The following is a 12,437-nucleotide window of genomic DNA, read 5'->3' as shown; positions in this document are numbered from 1 at the left end:
AACCACCAAGCCAGGGAATTTCCACTATTTCGACAGTCTTAAAAAAACACTTGCTTTCATCCCAGTCAAGGATTTCCACCATGATGGGACTAACTCCTTAGAATTGGTCAAATTTCAGTTAAATAAACATTCTTGAGCCCTCAATATGTATCAAGCTCTGAGCTACAAAATGGTTAGTGAACCTCAGTTTCACCTGTAAAAATGAAATAATAACAACACATAATAATAGTGCTTAATAACAGTAATTATTGTAGGTATGCCATTGAGATGTACGTAAAGCACTTAATACAGTGCCTGGCATGGAGTGTCACAGGGTTCATTCCAGTAAAGGAGACGGAAGGGAAACACAGAAAATGCTGAAGAACTTGGGGCCACTGTGAGCCATGAGAGCCACTTCCACTCATTTGTTCCTTATTCTAACAGGGCAGGTTACCATAGAGACCACGAAGCAAATGTCTTTCTGTACTCTAGTTTAATTTAACTTTAGGTTCAACTCATTCTGGTTCGTTTGTGCCCTCAAAACCAGAAGAACTAAATGAGGCTTCAGCCAGGCTAGCCTCTGGTTACCTGCCCCCTGAAAATCCTGGGATATGGTAGCACAAAGCAGTGACCTATTCTACCTTCAGCTTAGCATTTGAGATGAGAACCAGCAGTGAGAGGGAGGTCACCTGGCAGAGAGAGAGAGGAAGTACGATGGGCACAGGGGGTTAAGCCAGACATAAATATCAACTCAAGGCTTTCACTTCCAGTCCCAGATTGGCAAGCTAAGAGAAGGTTAGCACCTCAAATCCTGCCTGACAATCCCCGCTGGCCCCCTGAACCGGGGGCTGCCTGGAACTTCATGAAACTTACAGGCCTGCTCTTTACCGGGGCCTGCTGGAATGAGAACCACACCAGGCACAGAGTTTAAAGACAGGGAAACTTGTCCTCCGGGCACACACTTCACAGCCCAGTGCCCAGTCCTTCCTTCCTGTCAAAGAGGCTTAGCCAGAGGCTCCTACAGTTTTGTAGTGCTTTTCACATCCTCAAAGCTACTCCATAGCAAGACATCAGCCGCTTAGCTGCTAGCCGCCTGCTGGGAAGGAGAAACTAAAGTGAAAGAGAATGGTTGAAAGAGGATTATCTGAAGGATGGGAAAAATATTAAATCAGCGTACCTTCTTTTCCTGTTTTTCATCTTAAGTGACTCAAAAGGAGGGAAGGGAAAAGGGGCGGGGGTTCAATTTAACACTGAAAAAATGACTACTGGCAGCAAGTTTCAATAGAAGTGGTTCAGGATGTTCTCTCCAAAGCAAGATACCATTTTCTGTTACTGTAGGGTCAGGTTTCACTGTATTAGTTTGATAACTGAAAAATACTTGGTAGTATGGAAAAACATTTGAAATATTCACTAGGGAATTCATATGTTTCATTGCTCCAGATTAAATGTTGTAATAAGAATACTTTAATGTGCCAAATAATCTCTCAAGAAACAAAGAATATCAGATTTTCAAAAATCTAATTGAACTCATTTATAAAATGTTAATAGAGACAACCTAATAACCATCAAGGTGGATATCCCCATAGGTGAAGTAACTACTATTAATTTGATTGTACTCATCTTCAAGAATTTAAGCCATTTATTTATGGTAGTTTCTTAATAACTGAAGCAAAACACCACACAGACATTGAAATCTCAGTAACTAGCCACAATAACAAAGTTCATAACTTTAAGTTGGCTTGGCTTCTCCATGCAAACATTAATAGGGATAAAGGACAACTTGGTGAATCATTAAAGGTTGTTCCCACCTACAAGGAGGAAAGGAAGACTAAAATAGAAGAGAACAAAGGAATAGAAAAGCATGCTGCCCAGAATTACCCTCACGGAAATGAGTGGGGGCTAATCTAGAATAGAAAGATGGTGGTGGAAGTATAGGGAAGCATTGAAGGAAAAGTTTAGTAGAGATGGCATTTGTAAACCGGTGAAAGAACTTAAAAACAGTAAGAAGAGGGAGTTAATCTTATTTTTGCAGCAGTCTCTGCAACTGCCTGGAGGATGGAAAGAGGCCCCAGAGCAAAAGATAGCATATATCATTGGTTTCCATGGTGATGACTATCAGTGTCACCGTCAGAGCATTATGACTTCAGAATAGGAATGAGGGTATAATAATAGCATATACTGACATACTCCTTTAATTCCTCCCCAAGTTCTTAGTATTTATTCATTAATTTTCACAATGCCTGTGAAGTAGAGAGTATTATCTATTTTATTTCAGTGATTAAGAAACCAAGACAGAAGCAGTCTAAATGGACACAGTCCCTGAAAATTAATATTTCTACTCATCTTACATAAATATGTGAAATAATTAGTGTGAAAGACTATTCACTTGGTTTTATGATAAATAATACAAGTATTTTGAGTTAATCATGTTTGGAAAATGTACTAGCATTGTATGGAGGAAAAGCTATTTCAGCAATTACTGAAAAATGAGTGAAAAAGTTGGCTTAAAGCTCAATATTCAGAAAACTAAGATCATAGCATCCGGTCCCATCACTTCATGGCAAATAGATGGGGAAACAGTGGCTGACTTTGTTTTTCTGGTTTCCAAAATCACTGCAGATGGTGATTGCAGCCATGAGATTAAAAAACGCTTACTCCTTGGAAGGAAAGTTATCACCAACCTAGACAGCATATTAAAAAGCAGAGACATTACTTTGTCATCAAAGGTCCGTCTAGTCAAGGCTATGGTTTTTCCAGTGGTCATATATGGTTGTGAGAGTTGGACTACAAACAAAGCTGAGCGCCGAAGAATTGATGCTTTTGAACTGTGGTGTTGAAGAAGGTTCTTGAGAGTCCCTTCAACTGCAAGGAGATCCAACCAGTCCATCCTAAAGAAGATCAGTCCTGGGTGTTCATTGGTAAGACTGATGTTGAAGCTGAAACTCCAATACTTTGGCCACCTGATGCAAAGAACTGACTCATTTGAAAAGACCCTGATGCTGGGAAAGATTGAAGGCAGGAAGAGAAGGGGACAACAGAGGATGAGATGGTTGGATGGCATCACCGACTCAATGGACATGGGTTTGGGTAGACTCCGGGAGTTGGTGATGGACAGGGAGGCCTGGAGTTCTGCGGGTCATGGGGTCTCAAAGAGTCGGACACGACTGAGCGACAGAACTGACCTGAACATAAATTCATATATTTATCCTTTGCTAACAAAACAAGAAAACCCCAAATTTTAACCTTTTCAATGTATCAACATTTCCTTCAAAACTTTTTGCATTGAAGATTATCAGTCCATCTTTCCCAGAGGTTACTTTCATTGCAACTGGCATTTTTTCAGGCTTCCTGCCCCTCCCCGAGCTTTGTTTCACTTTAGTCTTCTATTCTGTCCCATTCTCTCCCTCTTCATTCATCTGTCCCATGGTTCCCTGCAGACATACCTTCAAAACCAGGGGTAAGACCTGTGACCATATCACTATCAAATTCTTAGATCTAGTTGACATGGAAAGGAAGTTTGTACAGCAGTTGAGAAGACTCTGGAGTCAGACAAACTGGATTCTAATTCTTCCCCAGCTTCCTACCAGCAGGATGACCTTGGACCAACTACTGCTCTAGCCTTAAAATAAGATGATATCAGTATATACTTCACAGAATTTTATGAGAATAAAATGGAGAATGTATACAGGCTCAGATGGTAAAGAATCTACCTGCAAGGCAGGAGACCTGGGTCCGACCCCTGGGTCGGGAAAATCCCTCAGTATTCTTGCCTGGAGAATTCCATGGACAGAGGAGCCTAGAGGGCTACAATCTATGGGGTTTCAAAGAGTTGGATACAACTGAGTGACTTTCACTTTCACATACAGAGCAGTTAGCAATTATTATTCTTGGGGCTATGAAAATCCAAGAGTCCCTCCCTAGCTAGTTCTCTTTCCACTTTCTCATACCCTATTTCAAATTTCTCACCTTGGCTCTCAGGCTTACACTAGCCTCCTTGTGGAGGGTTCTCTTTATTCATATCTTGAAGACAAAAGTGCTAAGAGAAGCTATGTTCATGCTTGGGATCTATGAAGACATCAGGACATGGCCACAAGGCTGTAGATCCAAGGATCAAAGTTTTCTTTCTCTGTGTCCCCCTTACAGATTGTGTATTCTTGGACAAACTGCTTAACTTCTCAGACCTCAATTCCTTCTTCTGCAAAATAACATCATAGGGCTTCATAGGTGGTCAAGGGACCCCATGAAAGTTAAATGTAATTATGAATATGAAAACTGCCTTATGCAGGAACACAGAACATAACAGATATGTAATAAAGGGAGAAAAAGTAAACATGCAATTTAAAAAGGAAATTATGGCAAGTTTTTAAAAGTATTATATGGTGATTCTTAGGGCTATAAACCATGACCAAAGGAGAAAAGCAGTAAACACAGAAGGGAATGTGGAGCAAGCCAAGGTGGGTAAGGGGAGGGAGGAAAGAAAAGAGGTCAGAGAGAGGACAGGAAGTAAGTTGAGGTTAAGACTCAGAGAGAGACTTGTCGTCTCCCTAGCATTTGTTGCTGGGACTGCCAAAAAACCTGTGAGGATATAAGTGTCCCCAGGCAGGCGGGCTGCCAAAGTTTAAATCTCACCAGGGAATTGGGAGTCGGTGGGTTTCTGAGCCCCAGCAGCTTTGATCTGCCTGTCTTTTATGTCTCGGGTCCATAGAAAAGGTGATGTACTTGCCTGCTTACATAAAAGCTAAAGGATGACCCAGATGGTCTCTATGTGGCTTTAGGCCCAGGAGACTAACTGACTAAGGTTTGGTTTCCTTTCTTCCATTGAGCAATCAACCAAAAGCTATCACCACTAGGTGGCATGCCCCAAATACTATTTCACTTTGAAACTGGCAGAAAAGTTGGTGTGTCAGGGAACCACAGACATCCAGTAAGTCAAAAGCATTGTTAGAAGCAACAAAGTAAAGACGATTTAAGGTTGTCAGTTCCTCCCTATTAAAAACCAGAACAAACAATCATGACCACCACAACAAACAGTCTTGTACAGAATAATAAAGTCAGTGTGTTTCTCATGGACTCATCTGAAGGTCTCCTTGGAAGACTTGCATCCCCTCACCTCTCCATCTGTGTCCTTTGCCAACCCAAGTAAGTGTCTTCACAAGACTCCAAAAGTGGAAGCAAGTAGCTAGGGTCGTCTTAGACTAGGCTAATGTCCAGCCAAAAATGTAAGATAAGCTTTAGTTGAGGTAGGACAAGAAAGGTCCCCATGTAGGATCTGTTATAGTTGAGGAAGGACAAGAATGGTATTTAACCCAGAATGAATATACTCCTCTTGGCCTAATAGATTTCTCTTTCTGAATGCCAGTACTACTATCACGACGTCCATATTTAGCTGTCAGTCATTCACCCTTTGCTGTGGATTAGTTTTTCTCTGCTGTCTTTTCTTCTAAAATTACTATTAGTGATCCTGTAAGAATAGAATTTTGGTCCGATAACTAAAAAGATGGATAACTTTGCAGCACATGAAAGGAGCACCCAGAAAGGACAGGACAGAGTGGGACCTTGAACTTGCTCTACATGTGATTGCTGATGCTCACTGAACATTTTTGAGTGAGGAGAGGAGAGAGTAGATGGAGAAATAATTAAAAGGAAGTGCTGAAAGAAAGGGATGTGGCAAGATACATTTTGCATAATTCACAGATTTGCCTAGGACTGTCTGGATTATAAAGCCCCAGTGATGAAATGTGAAGAAATACAAGCAATTTGGTGTTTTCTAATTATAAAACTCTAAAGGGAAACTCCGCAAGTTCCCTGTTATTTAAGTGAATACATGAGACATGACCATAAATGTAAAGATGGATTAAAAAAAAAAAACATGCATGTATACACACATAAATGGGTATTACCCATTTCAAAATAGAAAACTTAGGAAGCTGATCACTAATTTTAATGATGCAAACCATTTTGGGAGTTCCTCTCTTTACATTTACTTTAGCAACTGACACAATATCTTTTGAAAAGCCACCGTGCTAACAAAGCATTATTCTTTTTGAAGATGGATTTCATTTGTTGATAGAATCAAACATCATTTGGAACTAAATCTGGCAAAGAGGAAGGTTAATCAATAAGAATGCTCCATTTCTAGTCAAAAATGAGATGTGACTTTGAAGTATTGATCAGATGTATGTGCTTTGAAATCAAGCTGGGCCCCAGTGCCCCCCCATTCCACTATTGCATGAGCTTTGTGGATATAAGCAAGTTATGAAATCATTTTGTGTCTCAGTTTCCTCATCTATAAAAGCAGATGGTGATGATACCTACTTGATAATGTTGCTATGAGATGAGATAACGTGCATAAAATACTTCCATGGTGCTGATACATACTATTTACTAAATAAACAGTAATATTGGTAGTAGTGGCAATAGTAATAATAAATGTAGCAGCAGCCATAGTAATAGGTGGTTTATAAACCCAGAGACAATTAAAGTATACAGTCTCCCAGAGTAGCAGCTTTCAATAAGCACACTTATTTGCATGTGTGTTCTGACATATTTTTTAATATTTTTTTTCACTAATTAGCCAATCCTTATTTAAACTCAAGTGGTACATATTTTCCAAAGAGCTCCCCTAGTCATTAGAGAACATTCAAACAGGCAGTTTCTGCATCAGTGGTTTTAAACTATTGTACTAATACATTAAAATTAATTAAGATACTCTATTCTCCAGGGCTTCCCTTGTGGCTCAGCTGGTAAAGAATCTGCCCACAATGCAGGAGACCTGGGTTCGATCCCTGGGTTGGGAAGATCTCCTGGATAAGGGAAAGGCTATCCACTCCAGTATTCTGGGCTGGAGAATTCCATGGACTGTATAGTCCATGGGGTCGCAAAGAGTCAGACACGACTGAGTCATTTTCACTCACTCGTTATTCTCTGGACATGTCAAATTGTATGACTTTTGTTAGTTCACAATAAATATGTACCAAGATATTGCAAATCACTTTAAAAAACTGCTAAAATATATCTAGTTAGTCATTAATTAAAATAGATCTCACGAGTCATAGATTAAAACAGATCTAGTCAGTCAATGAACAGATAATCATTGACAATGAATTTTGGACAATACCAGCTGGCCTCTATGTTAGCCACGAGAGATACAGGGATGAACCAAAAAGACATAGCAGACCTCCAGGAAGTTCTTGGGTTCTTGAAAATCTAGCTAAGACACATAGACACACATATACACACACACACACACACATACAGACACACACACACACAAACACACGCACACAGAGGGCATCATTTCTGGAAGAACACCCAAGACACTAGCAATAGCGGTTGCTTCTAGGGAGTAACCATTCTGTACCATTTTGTACTGACACACCACGTGCTTTGGTCTTCCCAGTGGTCATGTACAGTTGTGAGAGGTGAACTGTAAAGAAGGTGGAGCGTCAAAGAATTGATGCCTTTGAACTGTGGTGCTGGAGAAGACATCTTAGAGTCCCTTGGACAGTAAGGAGATCAAACCAGTAAATCTTAAGGGAAATCAACTCAGAATACTCATTGGAAGGACTGATGCTGAAGCTGAAACTCCAGTATTTTGGTCATCTGATGTGAACAGCTGGCTCATTGGAAAAGTCCCTGATGCTGGGAAAGATTGAGAGTAGATGGAGAAGAGGGCATCAGAGGATGAGATGGTTGGATGGCATCACCGAAGCAATGGACATGAACTTGGGCAAACTTCGGGAGATGGTGGGGGACAGGGAGGCCTGGTGAGCTGCAGTCCATGGGGTCGCAAAGAGTCAGACACACCGGGCAACTGAACAACCACCACCATGTGCTTGTGTTCATCACCCTTTCAAAAAGTAAATAGAAACTGGAAGCTGAAAGTTAAAATTTTTATATAAGCTGAGAAATTCAGCGGCTGATATCTATGACTTGGATCCATGTGTTCTAAACTATGTGAAATCTTTGCATTTCCCTCTTAATGTAGAAAGAAAATTAAATTGTTCCCTACAAGATAGTACTGCTATTGATCCCCAGCCCATTAATTACTCCTAATTTCCCTTGTAAGCATACAATAACAGCTGTACAATCCATCAATCCATGAGCCACAGTGACAGCCTGTTGAAATGCTTGGCTAAATGAATTTGGTCATGGTGGGGTGATCAAGAATCCCTCGTATGACTGCATAACTGTTCTGTAATGACAACAGGATCTGCAATCCACACAGCAGAGCTGGTCCAGCGTCCTGCTCCTCCATCAGCACCATGTCTCCCCGAGGTGCTAGGCAATGGCCTTCCTCCAAGAACTGAGGCTCGTTTTCTTCTTTGAAGCTCATTGCTATGTGCCTGACTCCAGAGAGCAGTACGTCCTTCAGCTTTAACCTTGTCAAGAAACCGTCAATCAGTCTAACAGCAAACATTTATTCATCATCTCCCACATTCGGGGCACCGTGATGGATGCTTTTGGGTTTGTCAAGCAATATAAGATGTGGCTTCTAACCTATAAGAGTTTATTGTCTAATTCAAGAGATAGAACATTTAACAGTTCAAAAGGTGGAATTGTAAAAGGCGGAATGTTGAAAGTGACAAATTAAGAGGTGATAGGGGAAAGGGAGCTAACATTTATCAAATGCCTATACATTGTGCTCAATGCTTCACATACGCTTTTCACTTAATCATCCTGCCTTGCTTTTAACTTCATCTTACAGACTTAGAGATGAAGAAAGTTGCCTAAAATCACCCAGATAGATAAAGGCAGCATCTACATTAAAACTTCAGTAAATGTGATTTCAGAGCTCTGCTCTTCTGAATCCAAAACTTTGCTCTTCCCACTGTGTAGACTACCTCTCCAAAGAAAATAAACACTCTAAGAATTCACTGGAATATGTTATCAGTTTGATGGTGCCTGAAGTATAGTTGGCAGGCAACAAGTAGTTGAATGAATGAATCTGGTAGTCTTTGGCACACAAAGGTTTTGTTTTTATAAAGCATGGATTAAAGTAAACTACCTATGAAGATGCAGAGAGAAAGTGGGTTTAAAATTTTAAACAAGTTGCAGAATTTGTATAGTATAATCTCATTTTCAAAATTATATATTTGGGTATATATTATGGAGCACTATATGTTGGCAGTTTGATAAACATATTCTTCTACATCAGCCATATAATATACTCTTATAGAAATGTTTGCAATTGCATGAACAAATCTCTGAGAAATACACACCAAACTATTGGAGACTAGAAATGACATCTGAGGGAGCAAGGGAAGACAAGCTTTACATTATACATTTCTCCATGAGTTGATTTATAATGAGATGTGTTATTTTATAATTTCAAAAGGAAAACATCTGAAGAAACTTGAGTATCAGTCTTATTTCCTTTTAAAACTTTCTATTTTCATTTTTAACTTCTCAAAGAATGTTTCCTTTGGACTTGGAGTGTGTGCTAACTTCCATGGTAGTTCTGTCTCAGGAATTCTTTCTTGGCTACTATAGAAGACATTATATGTGTCAGTGCCATCCAGAAAGCACAGGACAGCGACGCTTTCTTTTTATCTTTAGGGTTGCATTTTTTTTTAATATTTCCTGTTTTTATTGGCATGGTTATGAAATGTGAGATAGCACACACAGGATTGCCACAATTCCCATTTTCGACCTATCTTTGTGTCCCACACATTCTTCAGATTCCTATCACCTCAGTATCTGTAGTTTCCACATGGAGAGCATAATAGTGTGGTGCAATTGTCCTTTGCGATGCAGCAGACCAACAGAAAGATGCCGAGCCCTGCTGCAGTTTCACAACACAGAGGGTCTTTCCACTTCAGCTGGACAGATGCCCAGAAAGGCTGAGCGGAGGATACTTAAGGCCAGGCCTGTCAGAACTGAAATGGCTCCACCCAGTCAGCAAGGGACGCTGCATGTGGGGCAATCTGCCTTGCATCCCTCTGTTTATTGTTTAGTTGGGCAATTTGGGCAGTTGTTCACGGGGCAACAGGGATTCCACCACCTACCACAACTGGGCTCTTACTGCTGGGCTTCTGAGAGTTACTTCTGCCTACTGGTGACCACGCCCTTTCCCAGACTGGGCCGCAGGAAGTCAGGCCGGGAGGGGAGGAGGCCCTGCAAGTGAGCTGTGGGAACCACACAATCTCCGTGCTGCTGACCAAGATCTACTCCACCCCTCGCCAGAGAAACTGGCCCGAAACCAGCTTTCCTCCTCCTCCCCAGCCCTCCTACCCTGAATGGCTGACTTGGGTGAGGTTTACATTCATTTTCTTCATATTTAAAATGTTTGGGTACAGGATCAACTTGTTCACCACTCAGACTGCACACAAGAAGCCTTACCTTGAAGTATGCTCAACCTCCATTAATCAAGTCACACATATGGGAAAAACTAGATAGCATTGTATATTTTTTCTTTTTTTACTGATGGTAACAGTTGTTGCCAGTTACTTGGTTTCAGTTATTTGCGGCTGGAATGTACAGCCTTGGTACAACCTTTCTGAAGGGTAATTTGACAGCATGGATCAAAAGCCTTACAGATGTTTATATCCACCAGTAATTCCACTTCAGGGAATTGAATCTAAAGGAACGCAAGATGTACACACAGGATTTTTTTCTTTTTAAAGTTACAACCATAGGAATCAGTTCAGTTCAGTTCAGTTCAGTCGCTCAGTCGTGTCCGACTCTTTGCGACCCCATGAATTGCAGCATGCGAGTCCTCCCTGTCCATCACCAACTCCGGGAGTTCACCCAAACTCATGTCCATCGAGTTGGTGATGCCATCCAGCCATCTCATCCTCTGTCGTCCCCTTCTCCTCCTGCCCCCAATCCCTCCCAGCATCAGAGTCTTTTCCAATGAGTCAACTCTTCGCATGAGGTGGCCAAAGTATTGGGAGTTTCAGCTTTAGCGTCAGTCCTTCCAAAGAACACCCAGGACTGATCTCCTTTAGAATGGACTGGTTGGATCTCCTTGCAGTCCAAGAGACTCTCAAGAGTCTTCAACACTACAGTTCAAAAGCATCAATTCTTCGGCACTCAGCTTTCTTCACAGTCCAACTTTCGCATCCATACATGACCACTGGAAAAACCATAGCCTTGACTAGACAGACTTTTGTTGGCAAAGTAATGTCTCTGCTTTTGAATATGCTATCTAGGTTGGTCATAACTTTCCTTCCAAGGAGTAAGCGTCTTTTAATTTCATGGTTGCAATCACCATCTGCAGTGATTTTGGAGCCCAAACCATAGGGATATAATACTTTAAATAATATTTTAGAGCATTTTTTAAAAGAATGAGGAAATGCTCATGATAAATGAAAAAACCTATATTTATGTAAAAAGAAACAGTCTGTGAAAAATATGCATATGTACATACGTGTAACATATGGATGTGTTGTATGTGCAAAGAGAGAGGGAGCACTTTCTTTCTCTTAAACTGCCTTCTGTCCTTGGCACCACCCACTGCACCCTCTTCTAGACTTCCTGCTAGTCACTGGCTGATCTCCTATGCTGCATCCTCCCCTACTTTCCAATAGATACATTTTGGACACCCTCAGGTCTCCATGCTCAGTCTTCCTCTCCATCTGAATTTAACTTCCCTAGACTAGTCATCTCTACTCCATCCTCTCTAGGCTGATGATCCTCAAGTTAAAGTCTCCAGTCCCATCTTCTTCCCCAGAGTTCTCACCATATATCCAATTGCCTACATGAAATCTCCAAGTATGAAATTTCCATTCAGGCTTCTTATATCCAAAATTAAACTCATGGTTTCCACCACCACGCCTCCCCCACACACTTCTCTCCCATTGTTCTCCACCTCTGTACCTGGATCATCATTGCACCAGAAATGGGACTAGAAATCTGAGCACCATCCTTTTCATGCCTTCCTTCCTTCCTTGCATCCAATCCATCAGCAAGTCCCCTGCCTCTGTGTTCAAACCATATGTGCTCAGTCCAATGACCTTTCACTATCTCCATGCTCAGCTCTCAGCCCAGGACACCAGCATCTATTTCCTAGACTTTTGTAGGAGGCTCCCAACTGGTCTCCCCACATCCACATTGCCTGTCTAAAATCCATTTCCGTACAGCACCCAATGGTTATTTAAAAATATTAATAAATCAAATCAAAGGCGAGAAATCTGTAACCAAAATATTAAGTTGCCCAGGAATGATGAGATTATGAGCTGTTCTTATTGTCTCTGTCTGCTACTCTGTTATTTGTCAATTTTCCAGTGATAAACACATTTCACTTTTACTGGCAAGAAATCAAAATGTTGTTTGGGAAAACGAAAATCATTACAGATTTCAGCCTGAACTACTAGTATTTCTCTCCCATGAATCAGTCTGGCAGACCAGCACCAAACAAGCTGCAGAGCAGTAATGAATGCTCAACTTCCAGATGCAGCCCAAGGAGCAATGGAGGAATGTCCTAAACCAAGGTAGCAAATACACAGCACTTGTGA

This window comes from Bos grunniens, chromosome 5 (assembly GCF_055505025.1).
Source record: "Bos grunniens cultivar Pamir isolate PY7600 chromosome 5, Bosgru_T2T1.0, whole genome shotgun sequence".
In the NCBI taxonomy this organism is placed as follows: Eukaryota; Metazoa; Chordata; class Mammalia; order Artiodactyla; family Bovidae; genus Bos; species Bos grunniens.
Note: the sequence above shows the minus strand (reverse complement) of the source record.